Source organism: Aulonocara sp. 'chitande type north' Nkhata Bay, linkage group LG9, assembly GCF_057382095.1.
Source record: "Aulonocara sp. 'chitande type north' Nkhata Bay isolate Kocher_YH1m ecotype deep benthic linkage group LG9, A_spYH_male_GT1.1, whole genome shotgun sequence".
NCBI classification, from domain to species: Eukaryota; Metazoa; Chordata; class Actinopteri; order Cichliformes; family Cichlidae; genus Aulonocara; species Aulonocara sp. 'chitande type north' Nkhata Bay.
This window is the reverse complement of record NC_141352.1, coordinates 35,883,216-35,910,624: the sequence shown is the minus strand read 5'-3', so window position 1 is coordinate 35,910,624 and position 27,409 is coordinate 35,883,216. Positions and strand designations below refer to the sequence as shown.

General features: G+C 38.7%; 1 pseudogene; it reads left to right on the top strand.

The window, feature by feature from the left end:
- LOC147322735 (outer dynein arm-docking complex subunit 2-like) lies at positions 1–25,235 on the top strand (annotated as a pseudogene).
- Positions 25,236–27,409: the final 2,174 nt, after the last annotated feature.

Below are 27,409 nucleotides of genomic sequence, written 5' to 3'. Positions count from 1 at the left end.
ATGGGGATATCATTGACCAGGGCTGCCCAGTGGACCATGGCCAGCTTTAGTACTGGCAAACTGGCATCCACACCAATGAATGAGTCCTTGTTGAAAGAAATCCTGCACTTTGTGGAGCGCTTTAGTTCCCAACACCCACAGGAAGCTGAACATGTGTTTGAGGAGCCACTCCAGTGGAGTACCACTTTAGTGGCGTCTGATTTCAAAACAGACTACGACATCAGGTTGGTCTAATCATGAAGCGGGCAGCTGGCTGGCTCTCAGTATTATGTGTCTGTGCAGGATTTTCTGTCACCATGGTGTCCAAATGTTTTTACCTTAGACATACTCAAAGCTGCATGTGGACTGTAATTAATTTGTTTTTCAGCTTCAGTAAGATTGAGAACGTTCCACTGTATTTCATCAGAATGTCTGCTCTACTTTAAGTGTGTGGTTTCCTTTGTGTCTCATAGTATGAACCTGGAAAAGTACAAAAACAAAGACTCAGATCTCCATTAAGCATTTCAGGCAATTAAAGTTTCTTTTTTGTTTTATTTCCTACTCAGTGACTCAGATGTTCAGTCCCACGAAAGAGATAGTGAGGGCCATCCACTCCTGCAGCTCTCTCCACCGACTGTTTATGTACGCAGCTTCAGCCAGCTCTCTAAACTGCTTCATCTGGCAGATGATAAGAAGTTGGCGGAGGTTCGGGCATGTCTAGAAGGTAAATTTGAGTCCAATTTGCATCCTAAGCAGTCCAACCACCAGCATTCCTCCATAACCCACAGACTTAATTTGTTTGTCCTCCTTGTTACTCTGTACAGCCATCCAATTATGCCGCCATTGGTAATTCTTTACAGATATGCATTTACTTTAGGGCCACTGCCAAGAAGAGATAAAGTAATATATATTTCTTTGACAGATGGATACATGATGAATATAGTAATACTTATTTCATACTGCCAGTGGATTTGTTATGGAGAGATAATATTAGCTTAGCTTGTAAGAAAAAACAGAGTACATTCAAGACCAGCTGTTTTGATAGATTAAAATGAATCCAACTCACCTCTTGTGTTGTCAGAAAACAGAGAGCTCGTGGTTAGGATTCTTGGTAGGAGCTTTGCCTTTGGCCTGGAGAGAGAAGCCCGTGCTGATGCAGTAAGTGTGGTAGACAGAAAGGAGGAAGGCCTAGCCAACGACTTGGGGGTCAAGGTCAAACAGTTTCTGTTGTTCCAAAACGTGGACAAACAGATCCTTGAAAACCTTCTTAAAGAAATATTTGATATTTATTTGTATTCAGTAATCAGTTATTACACAGACTATGTAAAAACATTTTTAAATATATAAATTACCCTCTCACCCCTGCGTGCAGTCTTTTATGCTTCAAGCTTGGGTCTTCTGCCGGCAGCCTGGGAGCTTGAAGTTCCCATGCAGTATCTTTGCTGTTCCTAGGACTGTGCTCTTCTGGAGAGAGATCTCAGATGTTGTTCCTGGGATCTGCTGGAGCCACTCCCCAAGCTTTGCCTCTGTGCTGTCTTTCAGTCCAGCTTTGTCCAGCCACTGGTAGGATTTCTGGATGTCAGCCACTTCCTCTAATTCATTCAGTTTTTCATTATATTAATTCATCATTGAGATTCAAACTCATCCAAGATTTTTAATAGATACATTTGTGGTATCAATTTCAAACACCTACATGGCTTCGTTCTTGAGTTATCACATCCACAAAATTGGGTGTCCGCTTAGCCCAACCACTGGTCTGATGGGGTGATGACAATACCTCAGATTTTTTTTCCCATCTGCGTTTTACAAAGGGTAAGAATAAAGCACCTAGGCATGCAGACTGCTTCTGCAAAGCAGTCTGTGAAAGAATGTGTTGCTCAGTCTTTTCCAGCATGCTACTGGATGCTATATGTGGATAGTCAACTGTGATTGGTATTATAACAAACTGGAAGCGATTGGGAATGACAACAACTCACCCATGAAGTTGCAGGGCATGTAAAATCCCAGAGTATGGTCAGAGAATGCTGAGGCACATAATGCGCAAAAGTCACCAACTTTCTGCAGAGTCAATCACTAAAGACCTCCAAAACCATATGTGGTCTTCCATTTACTTCAAGAACAGTGCGTAGAGAGCGACATGGAATGGGTTTCTATGGCTGAACAGATGCATCCAAGCACATGTTGATGCAGTGGTGTAAAGAATTTCCCCACTGGACTCTAGAACAGTGAAAATGCAATATCTGGCACAAATCAAGTGACTGGCGATTTGATAGATAAGTCTGGGTTCAGCGGTCACTGGGAGATCAGTACTTGTCTTACTGAATTGTGCCAAGTGTACAGTTTGGGGGAAGGGAGGATTCTTAAAAGGAACTCTTATGCTTCAGTATACCAAAACATTTTGGACAATTTCATGCTCCCAATTTTGTGGGTACAGTTTGGGGTTGGCCCATTCCTGTTCCAACATGGCTACCTGTGCACAAAGCAAGCTCCATAAAGACATGGATGAGTGAGTTTGGTGTGGAAGAACTTGACTGGCCTGCACAGAGTGCTGACCTCAATCTGACAGAACACCTTTGGAAGAAATTAGAGCATAAACTCTCAGTCAGGCCATCAATGTCTGATCTCACAAATACACTTCTGGAAGAATGGCCAAAAATTCTCATAAAAACTCCTAAGCTTTGTGGAAGGCCTTCTCAGAAGAACTGAATCTGTTGTTGTTCCAAAGAGTGGACAGAATAGGTGTATCTGTTAGGCAATATAGGTGTATAGGTGTATCTGTTAGATTCCAGTTTTGGAAGTCATTTTTCAGTCACGCTATTTGCTTCATTGCAGCGGATTTATCATGCTCATAAAAGCATTCAGCAGCATTTATCACCAAGTGATAAATGCAGTCTATGTCCTGTGTTCTCTGGTTAAAGTGACACCCTCTACTTCCAAAAAAAAGTACTCTCCAAATCAGCGTTGAAAGATGATGTTGTCACTACGTGGCTTAGTTTTTTAGTGAATGATTTATATTACAAGTAAAACCATGGCTCAGCCTTGGGCTCATGCTGTTCTCCTTCTCCTCTTTAGCAGACCAAACACGTGATGATTTCACCTTTTCCTTTTCCTTCCTTCCTTGGGGACAAATCTGTTGTGAAATGATATCATGCTGCCCTTCATAACTTAAACAATTTAGTAGGAGTAGTAGGAGTTATTTTCCTGTTTATTTTTATTCATCTATTTATTTATTTATTTATTTTTGGTGGGGGTGGGGCTGTGGTGCACCATCTTGACAGGTGCAGGGTGAGATTTGCTACCTTGTGATTGAGCCCTGTGACAGTGCAGCACAGCTGGCACAATGTGCTAAAACTATGTTTAAAGGCATTGTGATCCACATTTTGATCTTTTATATTTCTATCCAAACCTACAACATAGTCACATTTTCACACAAAGCCAGAAAGCAAGGAAACCAATTACACAAATAACACAAAACCTTTAAATTATTTGCCTTCAGTGACTGTTGGTCAGTCTTTCACATCAGCTTGGAGGAATGAAAGTGCAGCTGTAACTCCAGGATGTTGATTGGGGGGTGGTGCGGGGTGGGGGGTGTTATATCAAATTCAAATTTTATTTGTCACGTACACAGTCATACACAGTACGATATGCAGTGAAATGCTTAGACAACTGCTCGTGACCTAAAGAAAAAAAAAATCAACTTCTTGAAGTGTTTCCACATCATTTCTGTTGGTTAAAGATCAATACTTTGACAAAATACAAAACATTTTCTTCATCCTTCTTTGACTATTCTCTGGCAAGATGGGATTAGTGCCTAGATGCTTGACCCACTTTCTCTTTATGTGTAATTCAAGGAGAACTGTCTTAAAATTTTCCATTAGAAATCACTGATGCAATTCAGAAGATCCAAACTTTGATACTTCCACCATATTTCACAGTTACAGTGAAAGTCATTCATTGCAGTGCAGTGTTTTCCTTTCATGGAACAGAATGATTTTCATTTAAACCAGCAGGATCTATTTTGGCTTTGCATTGTTCCAGATGTCTTCTGGCTTGTCCATGTGACCTTTCAGAAACTACAGTTTCTCATTGGGGTGAAGTCGCTTTCTTCTTGTGGTCATGAAATACAAAGCATTGTTGTTTAGTGTTCTCCTGATTATGGACACATGGACACTGGCCAGAGTTAAAGAGATCTTTAGCCATTTAGAAGTTACTCTGGCTTCCATTTTTACCTCCCAGTCTACCAAAACCCCCACTGTTTAAATAACCTTGGTCTGTTAACCACTTCTGTGCAATAGAAGATGGGCTTCAGTTTCTTCCATTCATACACAGACTGTCATCATCAAAACAGGGTGATCACTGACACCTGTTTGTCATCCCATTTATTGCAATTGATAATTCAAATTTTATCTTTAAATTTGCTAATTTTCCTTCTGCAAACACTGGATTTTTTTTCTGGATTTAAAAAAACTGTAATTTATAAAATCTTTGTCTCAGTTCTTCAGTTGTCTTCTATTTAACTCATTTTAGAAGTCAAGTAAAAATTCTGTGATTGGGTTGCATTTAAACAGAAATTGTCCACAAACTTTAATGCTCTATTATTATTAGACTTTCCTTTGATCTAAGCAAAAATATTTTAGTGAGTTTAAGACAAGACTGCAGAAAGTACATTATTATAGCAACAAACAAACAATGTGTGTGACACATAGCAAAAGAGCTTAGACAATATTAAGTTGGGATGTATAAGCAGTTTCTAAAACTACCAGAACAAAGCAAAGACAATAAAGAAGCAGATGCATTCAACACAAGTGCTATTTTCCACACCATTAAAAACTGACACCACCAGTAATCTCTTCTGACATTTTTAAGTCCCTCTGTACATTGTTCCAGCTGGAAGAGGCAGCATATTGCAATAAAGCACAGTGCAAAAGTATAATCAGATATGAAGCACTGTGCTATGCTGCATCTTCAGACAAGGCTATTCTGTAAGAACTGATTAAGACAGAATTAAGACATTTTAAAATATATTGAATTGCTCAAGACAACAAAAAAACTTACCACTGTATTTGGATGCTGGAACTATATCTGTTATAAACACATCAATGTGCAAAGTCTTGCTCCATCCCTGACTTTTTAAAATTTTCATTATTATTACCAAGAAGTCAGACTTGTGTTTGTTTAGAGTGGCCTTGAGGAGTACTTCTCCAGCCCTTTTAAAGTTTTTCTTTGGACATTGGCTGCTTCTTTGGTCATTTTAGTCTAGTTCTTATCCCTGGCCATTTTTGAGTAATTGTGTTTTGTTTTGTGTATTGGTAGGCAGCTCGACACACCACATTCAGAAAAGTTAGGAAGGTGAGAGATGTCATTATGGAGGCAGAGAGGTATAAAAGTGAGTGTATAGACATCTTAAATAATGTACTTCCATGTATGTTTGCACAAGTTACATAGATTTCCTATGTCCTAGCAAAATATGAAGAAACTGGAGACTCTCGCACACAGGAGTCTTGCACAGTACCCTGTCTGGTGAAAATATTGACTTATTGGCCTCCCACAATGCAACTCCCTCTTATCCCGTTATTGTAAAGAGAGCTTCTTTCATGCTTTGCACTCTTTTCTATTTGAGGATTTTACATGCCGCAACACCTTTCACTCCACCAGTGACTTAGCTGACAAACTTTAAGACTCCTATTACTGTTTCTTCAACTGAAAATGGTTCACACAAGTTGAAAAAAGTCCACTCTGAAACTGAAAAGGTGACATTGATGCAAATGAAACCTCAAAGAGGAGCTTTGTCATAACCGAATTCAGCAACTTGTATGATTTTACACTTCCTCTGCTTTCAGATACTTGGAGCTTCTAGCCTTAGCTATTCCAGCTGACATGTGGGCCACATTAAAATTGTGGTTTTTAGAATTAATGAAGCTGTTTTTCACTTTGTTTTCACAGGGCATAAAACAGCAGGGGCAGGAGCATGGATATGAGTGAACAAGTGATACTTACAAAGACCTGGTAACACTTCTGAAGAGCAGATCTCCACACTTTGCTGAGAACACAAACAACCAGGTGGAGTGGAATATAAGCAATTAACATCAACACATTAAGGCTTGTCTTTTTATTTTAGCTGTGAATAATAACTCTCAAAGCAAAAATGTGTGGGTGCTGAAACGCCTCTTTGTCTTATGAACAAGCTCCTTCTCTCTAATACTTCGATTTGATTTCTGATGCTGTGTGACTCATATTCGTAAACAGATTGTGTAATCAGCGTCTGTGCTCTTCCACGCTAGTGAGCTAGTGTCTGGTTGTCACTGTGTTGAAAAATTTCTGAATTGACCTCCTCCCTGTTCCAACATCAAAACAGCAGAGCCACATCCCTCCCACCACCTACCCCCTTCACACTCACACACACACACACACACACACACACACACACACACACACACACACACACACACACACACACACACACGCACACACACTTGCTCATTTCCAGACATTGAAATCTGTGTGATTTATTCAGTAGTGCTATTTCCTGCTTTAGAAATTTGACGACATAACAAATCGCCTCAATAATGGACTCCATCTGCTCTCGAAAATCTGTTAATCATTTAAAAACATATTTTTTTCTTGCTTGAGCTGATGTTTGTTGGAAAATGTGGCATCATCACAAGCTCATCAGGTCCTTTGAAAAGCACTTACTGCTTACTGTCTGCTTTGCATGGATATCAGGTCTGTTTGAGGTATTTCATCACTGTCTAGTTTTTTGTTTGTTGGCTGTCATTCTTATCCAAATAAAGTATGAGTGTAATTAAGAACAATAGTATTTGCACAGCTTTTCAAAGCAAGAATCAAAAGTAGATCAGTATGAGTAATAGCATTTACAAAAGATCAAACAGAATTGACATGTAAATGTATTTACAGTGTGGTTTTGCAGCACTGTGATACATATAAACTACATTTGAGATGAAAGCTGAAGTCATTTTAACAAAACAAAATGTTTCTTTGAATAATTTTTAATTTTTAATGTCAGGATTTATTTGGATGTTTGCTTTACATCTCATGCTTCGAACTGTCATTACCAGGTATTAATACTAATATTAGTATTGCTTCATAGAAATACTACACACTGACAGCATGGCTCTGCGGATGTGGTGGATGTTTGTTGTCCGCCACCTCTTTCTAAATTTCCCAACGACTGTTGGACGGATTCCCTCAAAACACTTTACAGACATTAATGGTATTCATATGGATAATCCAAATATCTGCACTGACTTTAGCACAATTCTGTTCAATATTATTTATATAAAACTAACAACAGGCTTTTCAAGGTACATTATATTTATGACAAAAAGCCTACAATACTAGAGAGGAAAGTCCAACAATCAAAAAATCCCCCATAAACAAGAAGTCGGTGATAGTGGGGAGAAAGAACTACCGTTTAACAGGAAGAGACAAAACCACACCCAGGGCAACAATCTACTGTGAAACTGTGAGGGGAAATAAGGTGAACAAGGAGATGAAGAAAAACACAAACTATGGTGAAAGAAGGCAACGCGCATCAGAACCTTCAGCCTTTTATTTATCCAGTGAAAAGATGTATTTGTTGGACTGGAACAAAGTCCCATCAGGCTAAGCTCACTTTCTCATTCTCTTTGGTTTTCATCTTGCATCACATTCACGTCAAAATTCTTCTCTTTTTCAGTACTTTGTTTCAAGAACAAATACCTGCCAAATTCTTTAAATTTCCAACATTATCGTAAATATTAGCACTGGAAGCAGATGGTTACTCTGATACACTGCATTTCCATTACCATTAAAGAGCTGTTCATGTTTGTAGATTTCTAGGCTACATCGGCGCAGTATCGCAAAAAATGGACACAGTTTTAAACACAAGTTTGAAAAGTGATCTAATGTGGAAGTGTCTTAGATCTGCATTGTTTCTAGCAGCCAGCAGGAGGCAGCTCTTCTACAAGCCAGGAAATCTATGGGAAAACATTCTTTTGCTTTCTCAATTTATGACCTCACCGAACACTTTCCTGATGTATTTATGGTCTTAACTGGTAGTTTCACCTCTTACTGAATAAAATATGATGTTCATTTTGTAAATTACAATTATTGTTAGAGTCCAAATAAACGACAAAGCAGGGTCTGCTTTTGGATATGACTACAGTGTGTTTGGGTGGTTATGGCATGAGCCTGCAGTGTCCCTTAGTTTGTCACATCCCACCAGGGTTTGCCACATTCAGTTTTTTGAAGTCACAAAGACAGTGATGTGACAATGCTTGACTCCTCTCTGAGGTCTCAAAACCAGACTTTGCTAATCAGTCTAGGATCTGCACTTACTCTCAGTTTACACCAGCGTGGTGTTCTCTCAGCTATTTTAGCTGATTGTCAAAGTGTGATATTTTGGGGGGCTAAAGTGCATTTTTGCCTTTAAGAGAAGAACTATATATTCAGTGTACCAGTCACTTTTCTGAACAGTCATACTTTCTTTTGTGTTGAAATGAAAATATAAGTTAAATTCTACACGTATTAGGTAAGACTCAAAATATCAATCATTTAGATAGTTTTAGTCTTCATAGCTTTCCCTTTAAAAGTAGTTTCTTCATATTTGTGGCATAGTGGTGATGTCTGTATGTTTTCATACAGTAGGCAATGTAAAGATCTAAAGTGTTCTACGAAACCCATCATAGGGTTTATGATGACTACAATAAACCAATAAGAAGTATGGGGCTGACCTGTGTGAAAGAAAAAAAATCTATAACAAAGAAAGTTATATACACATATTCAGGCTTTTATGTTTCATGAGTGCTCTGTGAAGAATGATGCCTTTAGTCTGAACGATCTAAAAATGATGGACAACAGCCGTATAAATAGCTGTGAATAAGTGTGTGGAGGCACAAATCACTGTCAAGGTCTTTTTTCTCTTGGATTCTTTAACTCCTTTGATATGTGCAGCATGCAGTGTCCTGTAACTACTTCAGCTAAACCTTTTCATGTGATGCGGCTAGAATGCATCACATTGAAATCCATTTGACTTATTGCTGACAACATCAATCAAATCTATATCATCCATACAAGATAGTGAATAATTGTAGTCCTTCTTGTCAGTCTGGCCCATTGCAGTTTTAATTTGAGAAAGCAACAGTCAGGAACACAGTCTTCCACTGCTCCGCCTCAGTTCCCTGATTGCAGAATGGAGCCCAAACCCAAAAGACGATAGCCAAAGATAACAACACCTAATCTCCAAACATATCTGCTCATTTTCAGTCTGAGGAAGCAGGTCTTTTTTAACAGTTCTATTAGATTGGACAGCCTCAATCAAAGCAGCCAACGGAGATGGTGGCTGCAACGCAGGGAGGAAGCAGACTAGCCTTCTCTGTTCAGTGTTGCGGATTCATTTTGACATCACAGCGTGATTGGAAATGGAACATGCTGTGTGTATGCATGCACAAGATGCTTACTGAAAAACACAAAATCCCTGGGTTGTCAATTGTTTTTGTTATTCACATCCTGAAATTAATACAGACTGCCTCACTGCCATAACCATTCACCAGCAGCTGCTGGAATTCTCACACTGACAGATGTTTTATGGCCACTGGCTTCACAATTTGTTGCCCTGCTGATTTTCCATCAGTATGGATAAAGTAATTAGATACAAATCTGCCCCAAACACATGTAAACATTTGGGGTTTAGGTTTTAGTAGTCGATTGCTTTATGAAAACGACAAATGAAGAAACTTGAAAAGTCCTAATGGTGTAATGTTACATGCTATAAAAATATTTTTTTAACTTCAGATTTCAGGCGTCAGCCCTGCTTAGCATTTGTCTCTGGACCTGTACTGGTTTAAGGTTTTTTTTTTACTGCAGCATGTTAAGAAATGTCGAGTGTTCCCTTCTGTGTAAGCAAATGGACTTTGTCCATTTCACATATAATGGAATTAAAGAAAGTTGGTTAGTCTAATAAAGTCAGGATGTGGGTCTGTGGTTGGGTGTATTGACTTATGTTTCCAATAGAAGGTCACTTTGTGTTTTATGAAAAACAAGTCTTTGGAAAAGTGATCAGGCAACTTGGCTCCAGTTTGTGCATGAACACAACCCAAAGAAATACGTTTTAATTCTTTTCCCCTGCCCTTAAAAATCTCAAGCTCCTAACAGCCAATGACAGACTGAGCTACTTCTGCAAAAGCAGGTGTCTGTGATTAAAAACTCTCATGCCTGCAAACCTTTCATATGTGTCTTACTGGCGTTTGTGTGTAGGTTGTAAAGTTTGGTATAAAGACCTTGAAAACTTTACCTGAATAACAGTGACACAAAGGCGTTACTTAGCCTGAGCCAAGCTGTAAGGTTTTAGGTGAATGTCGAGAAACAATGAACTTCTTGACATTGTTCAGCCATTTAACCAAGAGAGACCTCTTCTGTGCAAAGCAATGAGAGTTTGTTATTTTATTTCAATACCTCAATAAAGAATAATATTGAGAAAATAAAGATTTTTTCAAGTCTGCATAGGATTGAGAAGGGGCTTTTATGTGAATTTCATGTTTTTATTTGCCACATGTAGGGTTTTCTAGTATTCGCCTTCTGAGTAGCATGAGCAATTCTTTGTCTGACATAGATATGCGATGACTTTCCGATAATGAGACAAATCATTGCAAAGCGTAAGTGGAAAATACACCACATTGACTGATAAAAAGTGAAATAAATGCGAAACAGATTAATCAGAATAGCTATTTTTGTTTTAATAAGCATAAACTTGACAAATTTACAGCCAGATTACAAAGCACTTCACAATCAGATTTTGCTCATTCTGTTGCAAATTGGAAGAGGTATTTACACTCAGTCTTCAGCTTCTGGCTTTCCCCCTTACCAGCAGGATTCTGCAGTTCAAGAACTATCAACACAAAAGATTCAGCATGTGGAATCGGTTGATGGAGAGGAACAAGGCCAACCCCAGAGGTCTTACGAGCAACAGGAAAAGAATGTGCATGAGAAACTACAGCGTACACTCTACAGGGTAGACCGCGAGAAGATATATGAACCATGTCCACGATGGAGTGGACTTAGTGTCTTTTCTACATGTGGGTATGTGATAATTCCTCACGTAAGAAGTGTCCTGAATTTTTGTTGCATTGCAGAGATTCTTCTTGAATAGCAGATGAACTTTAGATGACTGTGATGCCAGGCCTTCAACACATGTGTTTAGTGCATCTGCCAGCAGTCACACATTATAAAGAGATGGTTATATGGTTTATAAATTTAAGGGCAAGTGCAAATATTCCTCATTACACAATAGTCAGAGTTAATAAATTCTCCATATAATAGAAACCCTTTCTGCTCAATTACAGATGCAAAACTTGGGAAAAAGTATGAGAAAAAATATCCCCAAAAGATCTATCACATATGGTCTTTGATTGATAAATAGATCTAGCAAGGGCTGAGCTGTTGCAGCTGTACCTTGTGATAACTGTACCCATTTGAGGAGAAACTGGCTCAAGATAAAAGTATCTCAATTGCTAAAAAAAAAAAAGAAAAAGAAAAAAAAAGTCTGCTGAGCCCTGTCTCGAATTGTTAAATAATGATTATGTTAGAAAAATAACCATTTTCAAAATAGAAGCAGGCATAATGACTCTTATTTTACATCATTACAGTAAAACAGAGGAAAATAAAGGCCGTAAGAGCTCTGAAGAGGATAAAAGAGTCTAGGACAAGGGGCCAAGAACAAGATGAAAACAAAATTCTCTGTATCTTCTTCACCTGCACACATGTCCTCCCAGACATGGTAAGATAGTTCTGTTTTGTCAGAACCTATAGAGGTTCCTTCTTGCACTGCAGCTGTGGTAAATTAAACTCAGTAGAGGTTAGAAGTGCAAGGAATCTGATTGTATGTCTAATTAAAAACAAAGAGCTTAGAGATTAGTTTGAAAATACAACCAAGATAAACGTGTCTCACTGGCTAAAAAAAAAAATCTGCTGAGGTCTTTTTTGAATTGTTAAATAAAGATTATGTTGAAAACTAACCATTGCTAAAATAGAAGCAGCCATAATGTCTCTTATTTCACAGCATTACAGTAAAACACAGGAAAGTAAATGCCATAAGAGTTCTGGAGAGGAGAAGAACATTCTGAGACAGAAAAGCCATGACCAAAATGAAAGCAGAGTTTTCTGCATCTTCTTTACCTGGACACCAGAAACTTCCTTTTTTCTGAAACTATAAGGATTCGTTTTTGCTCTGCAGCTGGGGCAAATTAAACTCAGTAAAGGTTAGAACCGTAGAAGTTCTGATTGTACGTCTAATTAAAACCAAATAGGTCAGAAGTACAGGCAACAAAATGAAACAAATGTAAGTACACCTGTTGCCATGGTAACAAAAAGGAATAACACATGTAATTTCTGATTGAGGGTAATTACAATTACGAATGGAGTTATAAAGTGACCCATGAACAGCACAGCTCTCTTATAATTGTCTAATGCAACGTGACTTACCAAGTAAGAAACCAGACTGCCATCCTTGATGCAACAACAACGGCAGGTGACTACCCAAGAGTTACATCTCTGACTCTGCAGGTCTTAGATAACATTTCTTAGATAACAGGCTGCAAGAGAAGGGCATTTCTCTCTAAGTTGAAAACACTAAAGCTTGGCCCAAATTGGTAAAGATGAGATTCTTTTAAAAATCTAAAATCTTGGCTGAATTTTTATTGTGACTTCATTCTACACTTAAATGCATTAATATTACATGTGGTCTAAGTTAAAGAATTTTGACTTATTAACCATCCGTTTGCTATTTCAATATTGACACAGTTTGTTATATAGTCATATCCCCCCTCCCCACCCCCCCAGTGAAAACTGAATTAACTGGATGTTTTTCACCATTTGTGACTTCTGCTTTAAAAACTGTCAGCTGCTAAAATTGTTCTGAACAAGAAGCTAAGTAAAAGGTTTTTCCTTGTTTGGCTTTTGGCAGGTACAGCACATAAGCCATCTCCATACTTGAATGTTGTCTGTATACAAACTGCAAGTGTAATAAATCATTAAGTCACTGACATCAATCTTTGCTGATCATCATTTTCTATACATGCAATAAAGACTCCGGGGTGCGTTCACTCAGTCACACTCATCACCTCACATCAGTGTAGGCCTGACAGCCACAGGAAGGTCTTGTTCAGTCTTTATCATACTGTGTAGTGGAAAAAACCCCATCTATCAGCCAGCCCCGTCTGATAATACGCTCCCCTGGAAATGCTATTTGCATGTACCTGGGAACTGCCTCTCAGTGGGCCCATTTGAATGTGTACCAGATTTCATTGCTCTACAGTGCCGTATTTTCATGATACATTCATCCAAGTGGCCCATGCAGCTTTAAAACACCATCTGCATTTCTGTTTGCATCAGTATACAGCAAGAACTTTGACTCTGTATGATAACGGCTCCATTCCCCTCATGATATTGACTCCAATTTTATTTTCCTGCTACTTAAATTCTGTGAAGACTTGAATTTCGGTCTTTAATGGATCTTCTTGTGTGGGATAACCAGCTTTATTTCCTGCTTAAAACACCAGACAAGAGATTTTATGATCTTATATTCCATCCCTCTATTTATCTCTATTGTCTGTCCCAAACGTTTGGTGTTGTAATCTTTAGTCCGAAGCTGGAACTTTCCAGTGAGAGCTCCACTGAGAGTGAAGAGGAAGAAGAGCAGGCATATCGCCATCCAGAGACTAACACAGACCTGCCCTATGAATACTGGCAAGTCCAGTATTCAACTGGTCAAGTATCTCAAGGTATGAGAAGTTCACTCTGCACAACAGTGTTTCCTTCCTCTCATGGATTTCATCCAAAAACAGTGAATTGAACTGAGCCACAGACATACTAGATCTTTTCCTGCTGTCTGTACAAGAATCTTGATGTTGACCTGAATCAGCATACAAATTTCCACAAACTCTCCACAATTGCATTTCAAGGAAAATAATATTTAGCCATGGATGTGCACCAGAACTTATAATGGGATATTTTCCTTTCACATAATTCCACCTGTCTGTTTTGTTCAATCACATCAAGGCACACTCAGCGACAAAAGGGATGTCAGATGAAATGAAGTGTAGGTCGCTCCCATTTAAAATGGTGCTTTGCAGGGAGATGTTTATTGAAGTGGTAGACTCAGCTCGTGGATTCCTGGTTTCTGACACAGGCCTGTTTGGTTGCACATGCGAGCCAAGTGCACAGGGGGAAAGAGCTGTCTGACGGCAGCAGCTGCATGCATCGTTTGCCCACACCGCAGAAGCATAAAAATGAAATGCACTCGTGATAGGTCTGACGGGGCATATGGTGAATATTAATGTGTCAAAACATGGAAGGAAAAGAAAAAGAGGACAGAATGACAATGGCCCAGACTGGCTGTGAATACCTCCGACCGCTTGACTTGAGCAATTACCCTGCCTCACTCAGTGGGCCCAGTTATCTGTTTATGTGCACAGCATCATTCAGACAGATGATATTCAAGGAACGTATTTTGCTGCATGCCTGTCCTTTGGTATTTAGCCGTAACAATACCTCAAATGCTGTTTCAGTTGAAAGAAAATGAGTGTTATTTCAGTGTGTAACATTAGTCTAGATTTCATATTTTTACACAGTGTGGGATTTCCTGATGTTGCTGATTTGGCTTCCGAAGCCCATAGCTTGGTGCTAAATAAGATCATTCACAGTGCAAGTAAAACTTTTATAGAAAACACTGCCATAAAGTACAAGCCCTGGTGAATATTTTTAGCTTAGCTAAACAGAATATAATGGAAGGAAATTCCCACTCTAAAAGCAGGCTGTTGCTCCGTTCCAGAAAAAAGAAAAAAAAAGATGTAAACGATACGAAATTCAGATTTAAAAAAAGAAAAACAAAAAACTCTCTGGTTTTTAGATTTTGTGCTTTTCAGTGGGATTGTGGCACGAGCTTTAGGGTTGTGTGTGCAATCCTGCTTCAATACAATGCAACAATGCCGTAACCAACATGTCCCAGCTTTCTATCTGTCTGGACGCCACACAGCACAGTTATTTATGGGGTTTGTCTAGTCGTCATTTTATAATATCATTACCATCAGACACTGAAAGCTACCATGAGCCAAGTTAAATATCTGTTTTATTTTAGGAGGAGATCTTTTTTCTCCTTCTCCTTCGCACTATAGACAGCCATTTGTACTCTAGGATGTTTAACACGTTCATAAAGTGACACATGGATGTTCTGTTTTGTGTTTTAATGATATCTATGTAAGAATATTTGCCGACGTGTTTGTTTTTGTACCCGCATAACGGTGACCTGTGGCTATGCTATGGTAACATGATTGTAAGTGTGTATAGATGAAAACTTTAATTTACGCTCCTTATTCATTAGTTGTAAACTACCTGTATCATAATGTGTTTATGCTTATAAAGGCTGTGCATGCTAGGACAAGAATTCTGCGAATTATTATAAACGCACAGGCTATGGAAAAAATGCAGAGGAGTCAAAAGAAGAGCTGCTTTACTTATCGGGACTAAGCAATGTTAAACAAATACAAATACACTAGCTGCTATCAGTGATGTTAGACATGTGGCTTTCTAAACACAAAACAACAACAAAACAAACACACTCTCACAAAATATTTTGTCTCATGTAAAATATGTTACCAGTTCACACATAAACTTTGTGCTGTAAAGATTTTAATAATTGTCATTTTAAAACAAGAAAATTTGCTTTTTCGTTTTTTCTTAACTAAATGTTTTTTGTCATCAGATTTTTAAAGTTTCTAAGGTGTCACTGTTAGAGCAGACTTTCTCCTTAGCTTTAAAATACATCACATCACACACACACACACACACACACGCACACACACACACACACACAACATTGTGCTCAGCCCTCATTATGGTTTCTCCCCCTCTGCTGGGCAGTCCCAGTACTACCAGCACTACTGCCCTGTGCTCCTCTAATGACGGCCGTCCTGCTAATGGCTGCACTGAAATTCATCTCCAGTGTGCAAAATCCCAATGTCATGTCATTTTCTCAACAGCAGTGAATTTGGAGTTAATTATGTTGTACTGTGAATAATTATCTGTTCCTGATGCTGCTTTTAATAACTGCAGCACTCAGTTAAAACAATTGTGCTTTTAGTGCCTGTAATGCATTTATAGCATGCCTAATGTGGAGATTTATTTTTACAAAAAACATTGCATTGGTTCCTGAGTCAAGCAACTGTTCAGCTCAACTGGGCAAAGACCCGAGTCTTTGCAACCCAAAGACCCGAGTCTTTGGGTTGCAAAGACTCGAGTCTTTGCCCAACATGTACTGTGCTCATTTTATGACTGCCAACCCTATTAAGTGATCAGGTTTAATATTACAGGAGATCAAATATGAGTCAAGAAACAACGTGTAATCAGTCATTCTGTCCTTTTAGTACTCTTCCCATGAAAGGGATGGGTTTGTTCTCTCTATGTCTGCTGTAGACTGCACAGAGGTATGAAAACTGCTAAGTCTGAATCATTTTGTGTTACAATAATTGGTATGAAACACTCTGAGTGGCCCAAGTCCCCCTGTCTCCAATCAGGCATTGCTGAAACATTCCTATGTATTTGAGCACCATGCTTAATATGCATGTTAACCCCTGCTGAAAGGAAATATCCCACTGAGCCCCCCCCCCACACACACACACACACACACACACTAGTACACAAACATACACACATACACAAAATGTCTAAATGCCTGAGGTCAACAGGCTATCATTGACAGCACTGTTAACCCCATCCCAGCTCCCACATACTCAGTGCTGTGATTTATAGACCGAGAGAGGCTCAGCCAGGGCAGTCTGTGTCTGCAGTATCTAGTCTGCTGCTCCAGAGGAAACCAGACTAGAATAAGACCTCCATTCAGTACTGTGGAGGCTGCAGCTATTTAGTAGCTCAAGGCCGAGACACCTGCAGTAAAGGAAGAGAAAAAATGTGTAAAGCATCTTTATGTGGCTGATATCAAGTTCACCATTGGAGCTTGTGAATGCAATTGGATCCTCTACTGCTTAATCCCTTCTTAACCCATTTTCTACTGCAATTCATCAGACATTATTATTATTATTACAATTATTGCTATATGATTATTAATGAAGCTTATTAATTACATGGTGACAAATCCAAAGTGTTCTTAATAGGAAAGTGGTTGGGATGTATCTGTCCCTGGTATTTTAATACATTAACTAAGCTGTACAGTATATGTAGTATGAATTTATTTGATTTATGATTTTTTTTTAATGATTTTTCCCTAGCCTCACTGTATGGCTTTAAACAACTCAATGTCAAGGCAAGTTCATTGCCAGGTTGACCAAAGAGCTGTGCAAACTAAAAAAGGCACTTTTTTCTTTCTTTTCCATAATTAATGCAGCTAAAAGGATTCACAGTAATGATACTATCAGAAGTAATTCACATGATATCGTGCTTTGATAAAGTGTTTGCCGCTCTCTGAGTTTGTTTTTTTTTTTTTTTTGGGGGGGGGGGGGGGGGGGGATTTTATTTTCTTCTTTGCATATTTGCATATTACAAACACGTAACCTGTCTAAATACAAAATACAGTTTTTAAATAAAGATTTAATTTATTAAGGGAAAAAAAAGTTTAAAGGGACCCAGGCCTATCTGACAAAGTATTTCACACAACATTGCTGTAAGAGTGCATTGATGACTAATACAAAAAAAAAAAAAAAAAAAAAACAGAACGGCATGTGAAAAACTTCAGGCCTCACTGGTTTCAGTCAAGATCAGCATTCATGATTCAGCAAAGACAAAGACACTGGGCAAAATGTTCCAAGCCAAAACAGCTGAAAGGCTCATCTCACATTTAACAAAAACATCTTGAGACTTCTGGGAAAATATTCTGTGGTCTGATCAGACAGAACTTTTTGAATGGTTTATGTCCCGTGACATGTGGCATAAAACTAACAGCACTTCATAAAAACTACATCATACCAACATTCAAACATGGAAGTGGTAGCATGATAGTCTGGGGCTGCTTTGCTGCTTCAGGACCTGTACAATTTTACGCTATTGATGGAACCATGAATTCTCCTCTCTACCAGAAAATTATGAAGGAAAACGTTGGATCATCGGTTTGTGTCTCAAAGCTCAAGAGAATTTGGGTTATGCAGCCGAACAATGACCCAACAATACACCCGCAAGTCCATCTCTGAATGGCTCAAAACACAAATTGAAGGTTTTGGAGTGGTCCAATCCAGACTTGAATCCAATAGAAATGCTTTGGCATAGCCGTAAACAGGTCGTTCATGCCTGAAAACTCTACATGACTGAATTAAATCTAGTCTGCAAAGAAGAGTGGACCAAAATTCCTCCACAGCGATGTGAAAGACTTGCCGGTTTGCCATTTATCACAAATGTTTGATTGCAGTTCTTACTGCCAAGGGTGGCACAACCTCTTGTTAGTATTAGATGTTGATTACTTACATAATGCCAGGTAGGTTTGGATAGCTTTTTTCTCTTTATAAATGAAATCATCATTTAAAAACTGCAATTTTGTGTTTACTCAAAGGCTCAGTCCTTAAAGAAGTTAAATAACTATTTGTAGCAAAGCAGCTGAGAAACATGCACAATGTTATTTCAGTCTGGTAATCACATAGAGGCAGTCCACCAAATCATTAAGCACTTAAAGTAACATTATTCAGTATAGACACTGGAAAATCACCCTTCCACAACACAAACTGTTTTGGAATTCATACAACCTCTCCCATTATTATGCAGACTCAGCACAGAGCATCATGTAAACAGATTTGTAGTCGGACACATCAATGTAGTGGCAGCCAGCCTCTTTGAGCCATGTTCAGAGTGGTAGGAATCCTATAAAATGATAGCATCCATATCAATATGCTATATTTAGAAGAAGTATAAGTAAAAATATAATGTTATAATAATTTTTATAAGAGAAAGTTGACCACAGGACAACACACTTCTTACATTTGTGAAATCCTCATCATCAATGAATGTGGGTAAAATGGAAGCTACAGCTTTATAATTTTAAATAAGCACCACTGATGTGTGTCATGAAATTACCTCAGCATCTTCTTTCTGCAGCAACAATGAAAGTTATTAGGGTAATGATAAAAGATGCTGCTAAAACACCAACACCTTTTGTGTGAGAGACTTTAACATGATATCAATCTATCCTGTACTGTCGTTAATAGGAAAATTAGGAAAGTCTAACATTTGAAGATAATTACAGAAAATAATACTAAAATAAACTATTGTTAATACTCTTAATAGTTATCTTTAGGGGTGCTCTGATAAAAAAAAAAAAAAAAAAGGGTCTTAAATCGCCTATGGCTTCTAGTCTTTGATATTAAAGACCTTTGCAGCCTACTGGTGAATCATGTAGCAGAATTTGCGTGACGGCTGTTGTTACACATTGTTGACTCACTTGTCTTTGCCCCCTCCAAACATGCAAACACTCACCAGGCCTCATGAAACAGATATTAAACTTGCTGGAACTACTTTGAATTTCTTGTTCTGAGGTCGAATGGTGGTTGAATTTGTTCCATCTTGAGCATCTGCCTGTATCACGCTTGGAGAAAGTCAAAGATCTTTCACCATAAAAGATTGTCAGATGTTGTCGGTATTTTAAAGAATGTCGACAAAACTTCAAGACCAAAGCTACCAAGACTGAAAGCACATGATCTGTTTTTCTCCCAGCTATCACTCCTAAACACAGCTTTTTTTGTTGTTTTTACAAGGTACGAAACTCGCCCGCCGAACCCTTTGAAGAGTGAGAGTGAAGGAGACAAAGGAAGCAGTAGATCCACTGCTGTTAATGGACAAATGGTTCACATTTAGGCTCGCGTCATGATATGGGGAACACATGTGCCTGTTATCCTGCTGAGTACTGCTTTGTGAGCGAGATATGATCAAACACTACTTGAGACCATGCTATAGGCCTGACCAGATCAGCCAGCCCCTCCAACAGCTGCTTAAAACTCGCTGGCTGTTTTCTACATATATGGGTAGCTGTTAGCAGAACATGATAGATTCATGTCCTGTTTTTGTGTGAAATAACTCGTGAAGTCTCACAGTTGTTTGTGCAAAGTTTGCCTTGGAATCATAGAGGCAGCCTTGAAGTTACTATAGGAGAATCTATCAGTGCCATGTTTTAATCAGTGCAATAAAGGGAGCAATATTTGATGGTTCACTTGCCAGAATATTTTAGACTGGACGTTTCAGTGACATGCCTGACCCCCAACCCTAAGCCTCCCTGAGCCTGGTTCTGTCAGAGGTTTCTTTTGGTTAAAAGGGATTGTTTATTCCCACTCGGGCTCATCTGGCTGCTGGGGTTTTCTCTGCATTGTTGTAGGGTCTTTACCTTACAATATAAAGCGCCTTGAGGCAACTGTTGATGTGATTTGATGATATATAAATAAAGCTGAATTGAAATGAATGTCAAAGCTGAATAAAACTTTTGCATTTTTTGCTGTGAACACTCAATGTCATGATGGGAAACGTATGTGAACCAAGTTTGTTACATAACTGCATGTGATTCAGACTAAACACAGTCATAAACAAGCAAAAACACCACCACTGCCTGCATTTAACCATCACAAAGCAAGAACTGTAACGCTGGTATTTCAAGTGCTGTAATGCTGTCATCATCCATCCACAGCTAGGACATTATGTGGATTTATGTAAAGAGTATATGAAAAAACCAACAAAAACTAGTATTTGGACTCTAAATTTAAGGAAAAAACAATAAAATAAAATTAAGGTTCTGCAACTGCGGCGCATGACAGCATTTGACCACACATGCACTATTTTAAGTCCGTATTGTTTCTTTCTTCTTTTTTCTTTTTTTCTGTTTTTTGTGAACACATTGAAGTTAAGTGGCAATAAAATCTAATCAGTTCCATTTCCTCTCCCATATTTGTCGAGGGGCTTGAATTTAAATCAAAGACCAGACTTTCCTCCCTCAAACCACTTGTTGACTGAGTAGTGTTGTAGTTACTAAGTTGCTAATCACTGGTCTAAATTGATTTGTGTGTATATAGCAACTGACAAAACACACAACTTTTGAATTCTAACTTAAAATTAGTGTCAGGGTTTCAGTGTTAATACTGTCCTTTTTTGCATGAAACCAAAGCACCGTGCTCTTTGTTAGCAAATTATTTCATTCCATCAGTGTTAACCACGACAACGCTAAACACATACAGAACAAGACCATGGCATAAACAAAACAGCAGGAGTAGCATTATAAAGAGAAACAACACAATGAGTGTAAGAGGAAGGAGAAGTCCGAGGGAATGGAGGGAGGCTTTTCTTAATGTTCAGTTATTTCCTCCTCTCCTACTTTTTAATTCATTTGTGTTTGAAATTATTGTTTCAGGATGGTGACCAGACTGTTGACACTCTTTGTGCCATGATGGACTAATTTGATGCAGGAGTCATGCCAAACTTCTGTCGGTGCTGTGCTTTTTTTGGAAATCGAATTTCCCAGAGGAACCCACCCGAGGGATTAATAAAGTTCTATCTAATCTAATCTAATCTAATCTAAATGGCTATCCAGGACACAGGTGGCCTTAAAGTCCTCCTTAACTTGCTGGATACAGATGAACACAAATGCAAAGTGAGTTGCCATGGCAAAGTTGGACCTGCATGGCCTGCTGGCATGAACAGAGCTGGCCATGTGTGCCAGCCTGTGTTTTAGTTTCAGAAACATGAGTGCAAGGTAGAAAGCATGCTGTTTAAAAAATGGGGTAGCAATTATTCTATAGCATTCCTAATGAGATGTGTGGGTTGGTGCTTTTCAACTGGGTTGTACTGCAACATTTTATCTACTTTTAGTGGAAATGAATATTTGGCTGCTTAAAAAGTTTCTCTGTCATAAAACAAATTTAATTTTTAACTATCCATCCATTCGCTTCCGCTTATCCTTTTCGCTGGGGCGCTGGAGCCTATCCCAGCTGTCATAGGGCGAGAGGCGGGGTACACCCTGGACAGGTCGCCAGTCTGTCGCAGGGCCAACACACAGGGACAGACAACCATTCACACCTAGTGACAATTTGGATTATCCAATTAACCTATCCCCACAAACTGCATGTCTTTGGACGGTGGGAAGAAGCCGGAGTACCCGGAGGGAACCCATGCAAACACGGGGAGAACATGCAAACTCCACACAGAAAGACCCCGGCCTGATGGTGGAATTGAACTCAGGACCTTCTTGCTGTGCGGCAACAGTGCTAACCACTGTGCCACCGTGCTGCCTAACTTTTAACTAGTCATATTTAATATTAATGTGTGTTCTTGTGATTAGATTGGATCTCTAATCCATCGGGTTATTGTTGACATGAGAGGCGTGCAGAGCATAGTGAAGATCCTGGACTCACCAGTCAAGGAACTGAAGGCCTTAGCTGCCGAGACCATCGCTAACGTGGCCAAGTTCCGCAGAGCAAGAAGAAATGTCAGGTTATATGGTGGTATCAATAAACTGGTGAGTGTAAGCAGAGTAAAATGTAAGTTCAGAGTGTGACATGGCTCAAGCTCTACAATCCCATGGTGAGGAATGCAGCAGGAAAAAACACTGCAGATTTGAGCCTGATCTTTCTGTACTGGTAATAACGAAAAATGTCCAACAGTGGCAGATTTTCCTTGAAAACACAGGTCAGCTTATTTATGATGTAGTACTTTTTTGTACTAACTTCAGAAAACTTGGACACTTTTGTGAAAATATGTGTTTTATTCTGATGAAATCTATATATTAACATAGTTCAAAGGGTAAAAAAATTTTGTTGTTGTTTTAGCTTCCTTGAATCAAAGAATTATGTTCCCTTTTCACATAGTAAATGCCCGATAGTGGTCATCCAGTTTTTTTAAATTAGAAAGTGGGTGCTGGGTACCAGATAGAATGTCTCCTACATCCTCTAACCTGCATTTATGTTTGTTGATGGAGGGACCTTTGATTAAAGCCACCATGCCTTGTATATTTTCCTCAGCCCCAAATCGGATGTTCTCATGTGCAAGTTGCTCACGGAGGCAGATTAATTTCACGCTATGCTACAAGACCACCTTTGAACTGTGCAGTCCGTAATAGCTTTGCCTGGTCTGTCTTGCTGGCCAGGAACTATGGATTAGAACACAGAATGATGGCCATAAATGGTCACACTGGGCTTTTCAGACCTAACATCAACATCTATCCTGACAGTTTTCCACTCCTAGCATCTCTGGTGTTTTCATCCTCTCAGACCCAGTGGTAATAGAACTTTAATTACACCTGTAATCAGGGCCAAAAACTTGCTATTTCCATCTGGAACCATCAATTATTACCCAAATCTTGCAGACAAACTTTTCAGTTTAGTTCCTGAATTTATATCAGTCTCACTGAGTTTCCATGTAGAGATCTTACTCGGCTTTAACTGTCTATCTACATGTAAGTTTAGGGGCGTCTATATCTCCAATCAGGTGGACTGCCTTCCTAATTTAGCCAGCCTGATTCCCAACCAGGAGGACGATATAGAGGTGGCCTGTTGTGGGGCTTTAGCATTATGAACCATTTGCAAGGCTGGGGGTATCCCTCTGCTGGGACCCCAGCTCAAGTCTCCACTTCAGAAAATGCTTATTCCAGTGACTGGCAACCTACAGGAATATGCATCAGAGGTGAGAGGGGCCTATGATTGATAACAATTTGTCAAGTCATACTCTGCACAATAGTGTGATTCTATATTGAATTAACCATCTATTAAAAGTGTTAAAACATATACTGCAAAGGAAATGAGAAGGCTAACCATTTCCCTTGATTTTTTTATTGCACATACATTTATTGAAAGTCCAGAACCAACAATGAGCTGATCCTACTGACATGGATTCTATGCCCAGAACTTAATGTTCCTAATCCCTTTATACTCCTGAGTTGCAGTGTCATCAAAAAATAATGTAAAGACCTAAGCTGCATGTGTGACTTTAACATTTAACAGAATCTCTGTACGACTCAAGTGCTCAATAATTTAGATGTGAACCAATGTGCCCCAAGTAAATCTGTCTGAATTTCACTTTGGACCAAAGTGCAGGTGTAATCATGACCTACTCTAGAAGAGGTTGTTTTTCTTTTGCAGTCAGTAGCAGTTCCACATCAAAAGCAATACTTTTGCTTCTTTGCCTGCCTATCATTAACTTGTATGGAGCATGGCATTGTTTGAACCTACCATCAGCAAACACTACTATAGCATCAGTCAGCTAACTTGGATGATGACATGCTGAGAATCTTCATAGTCCTGGCTTGCTGTAGAGACTAGGCCATCACTCTGGTATTAGCTGATTTGGGGGTAGTGCAGCAGGTGCAGCAACAAGCGCGACTCTGAAAACAAAACTTGGTGCATCTCCTGTAAATTCTGTTCTCCAGTGGTAGTTTGACAGAATTTCATCTGACATTGCGTTTGCTGTTTTGTTCATTGACTTTCTTTGAGATGATTGAACAGAGCACACAATAAGACACTTTATAAGAAAGAAAAGAAAAAGATAAAGATACAAACACACTCAATGTTCAGATTAAGTATGTATTAAGTGGTGAAATTGTCTGTCAGACGGACATGCTTCTGACATCAAGTACATCAGAAGCATGAGTCAGCAGCTTGTGTATAATAGCTCTGACTCCCGGAAGGAGAGCACAGATCTGGAATCTTCCATTTCTGTCTTTGCTTGAATTAGTAAGTGCAGGCAGTATTAAGAGACGATGATTCCATGATTGTTGGATACGGTCTTTCCATGAAGTTTTATTGATCCCCATCTAAACACATTTTTGAGACATATTAAAATACTCGGCTTTAAATAATAACTCCTGTCTGACAGGTTATTTCACAAGAAATCCCCGTTTTGTTTTTTATTTCATTAATTCTGCTTATATGTAAAGTTAATTGAAAAGTGCTCCCAGTGTGTGATGGATGTTTCAAGTTTTCACATTACAATCAGATAAGGTGCCTTTTGGCACCTTAAAAGTTTAAACTATTGTGATTTCATTATGCTTGTACACTTTTCTTCTATTAAATGCTACACATCTAACAGTCTAGACAGTGAAACTAAAACAACCAGTGATATAAGATTAACAAATATATATGAGCTGAGCTGCGATAATGATAATAAAAGTCAAGATTAAGTTCAAAACTTAAGACCGGTGGTATCATTCATGGTTATGTGATCTGTTTATTTTTGTCTAACTACAGGAGAGCTACAGGACTGACATTCAGACTTTAGGCATGATCAAGGAAACCTAAGCAGTGACAACAATTAGTATGACTTTGACAAATCACTTGATGACCCTCAGTGGAAAAGCTGGTTGATAGCAGTAAACCATTGCATTATCCACATGTGCCCATTACTTTTGGATCATATGTTTGCCAGGAAGATGTTATTAACAGCAGTCTGTGAATACATCAATAGCAGCGATGGATATAGAGCACCAACTTGCGTGCATCAAGGATGTTATACCATCACCACATGTTATTTTTATGGGGGCTTTCACTCATTCACGACTAGCTGTGTCACTTTTTCCACTCGCATGCTGTTGTCATATCTCTCCTTTACTATTGTCTCTCCTTGAAGTCATTATTTGTATAAAATGTAAAGTTTTTGTATGGATTCTATCCGCTCTGATCTTTTATGTAAGTCTTTGCGTTTAGATTTCAGTCTTTTCCGCTGCTAACAAAGGATCAAGCGTGCGTGCTGATTTTATAGACATAAGTGATGTGTTGGTTAGGGCCTTTTAGAAATGAACCAAAAATGGGCATACTGAAAGAATCAGCTGCAGACTGACTTTCTCTGATTTTCTAATGTCAGTAGATGCAGGCTGACAGGGCCTTTAATCATTTGTCTTGATAGGCAGGGGTTTGTTTAATTGTCATCTAGCCTGGTTCCTATAGTAATGACATTTGTGCGATGGTTTTGGACTTGCACTTTAGTGTCAGATGATTTTTAAATCAGTAATTTTCCCTCTTAAATAAACAATGTCCTCAGAGCATGCCCTGGCAGCTCAACACATTTCCACTAGTACTCTCTTAAAAGAACAATTTAGTTTTATTTATTCTCTTAGTCACTGTGAGTGTGGGACTATAATATACAGCAAGCAGTGACTTAACACCTTGCTACCACATTAATCAATTCAGAATCAAGTCCTTTCAGTTTAGCAAAGGAGCTGATAAACTAGTCTGTTTTAATAATTGCTATGATAAAAAAAAAGTACTATACGAAGTTGAAGTCTTTTTCCAGAGGTAAGATTATGTGAAAATCCCTTTTTTCTTATGTGTAGTTCCGATTTCAGTGGAATTCTAAAAATAACAAGAAAAAGGGTTCAGTAGCACTCACAAGGCTTTCTGCACTTCATATATCATAACTGACACAATGATATCCTGCATTTAAAGTCTAGGTTAAGTCCTCCCAACTGAAACTGGAGTGTCTGCTGCCACACTGAGTTAGCATGAATACCTTCACTTGAAGCAAAACTACGAGAATATTATCCTTTTAGAACAAGATGGACAAATCAGTATCTCCTTAACACACACTTTATACTTAATGATAGAAGCATAACTGCTAAAGAGAGAAGTTCCCTCTTCATGGAACAAAATAAGGCTTTCACCGGACGTCTTAGTCATTTCTTAACAAATAAGGCTTTAAAAAAACAACTAAAATTGGGAACCAGGCTAACTGCAGCTTGGCATGGTGATAAAACATCCTAACTGCCATGAGTAATGTGGCAGCTTAATACACTTGCTGCCAGTACAGGCTCTCTGCCATACTTAATGACTTGTCACACTGTTACTATGTAAAACAGTTATCCCGCTACTGATAATAACAATAATAGAAGTAATTATAATGATGCCATTAATCTTATGTAAAGCACATTTAGTGACACTTCATTTACAAACACTAAAAAACACTTTGGTTGCCCTCACTCTAAATTTAACATGTCACAAAGGTATCTTAGTAAGAGTATCAACAGGCCGTAATATGAATAGAGTTCTCTCATTTTGTGGTTTGGTTCCCGTGTGTGTTGTGTTATATTTTGTTTTTTGGATGACATGCACAGTTGGATATGAATGAAGGTGAAATTGGCCACCTCTTCGGGAGGAAACCAGCGTGATGCACAGCAAATGTTTTTAATGCCCACTTGAATCTGTAAGTGGATCTGTTTTTTCGTACTCTCTCAGGCTTATTTGAATCACTTAAAATGTCTAGGTCAGGCAAAAGCTTGGAATGAAGCGACAAAGCCATTACTGTCAAAAAGGAAAGGCTGTTAATGGTAACAGGGTTTTAGGGGCATTTGCTCATTTCAGAATCAATCAGAGGCTGAGTGGCGTACTGAAATGAAAATCATTTTGGAATATGTTTTGTTACAGCAATAATGAGAGGCAGAGTCTGTTTTCTTCTCTTTTCTTTCATTAAGTTCATAGTC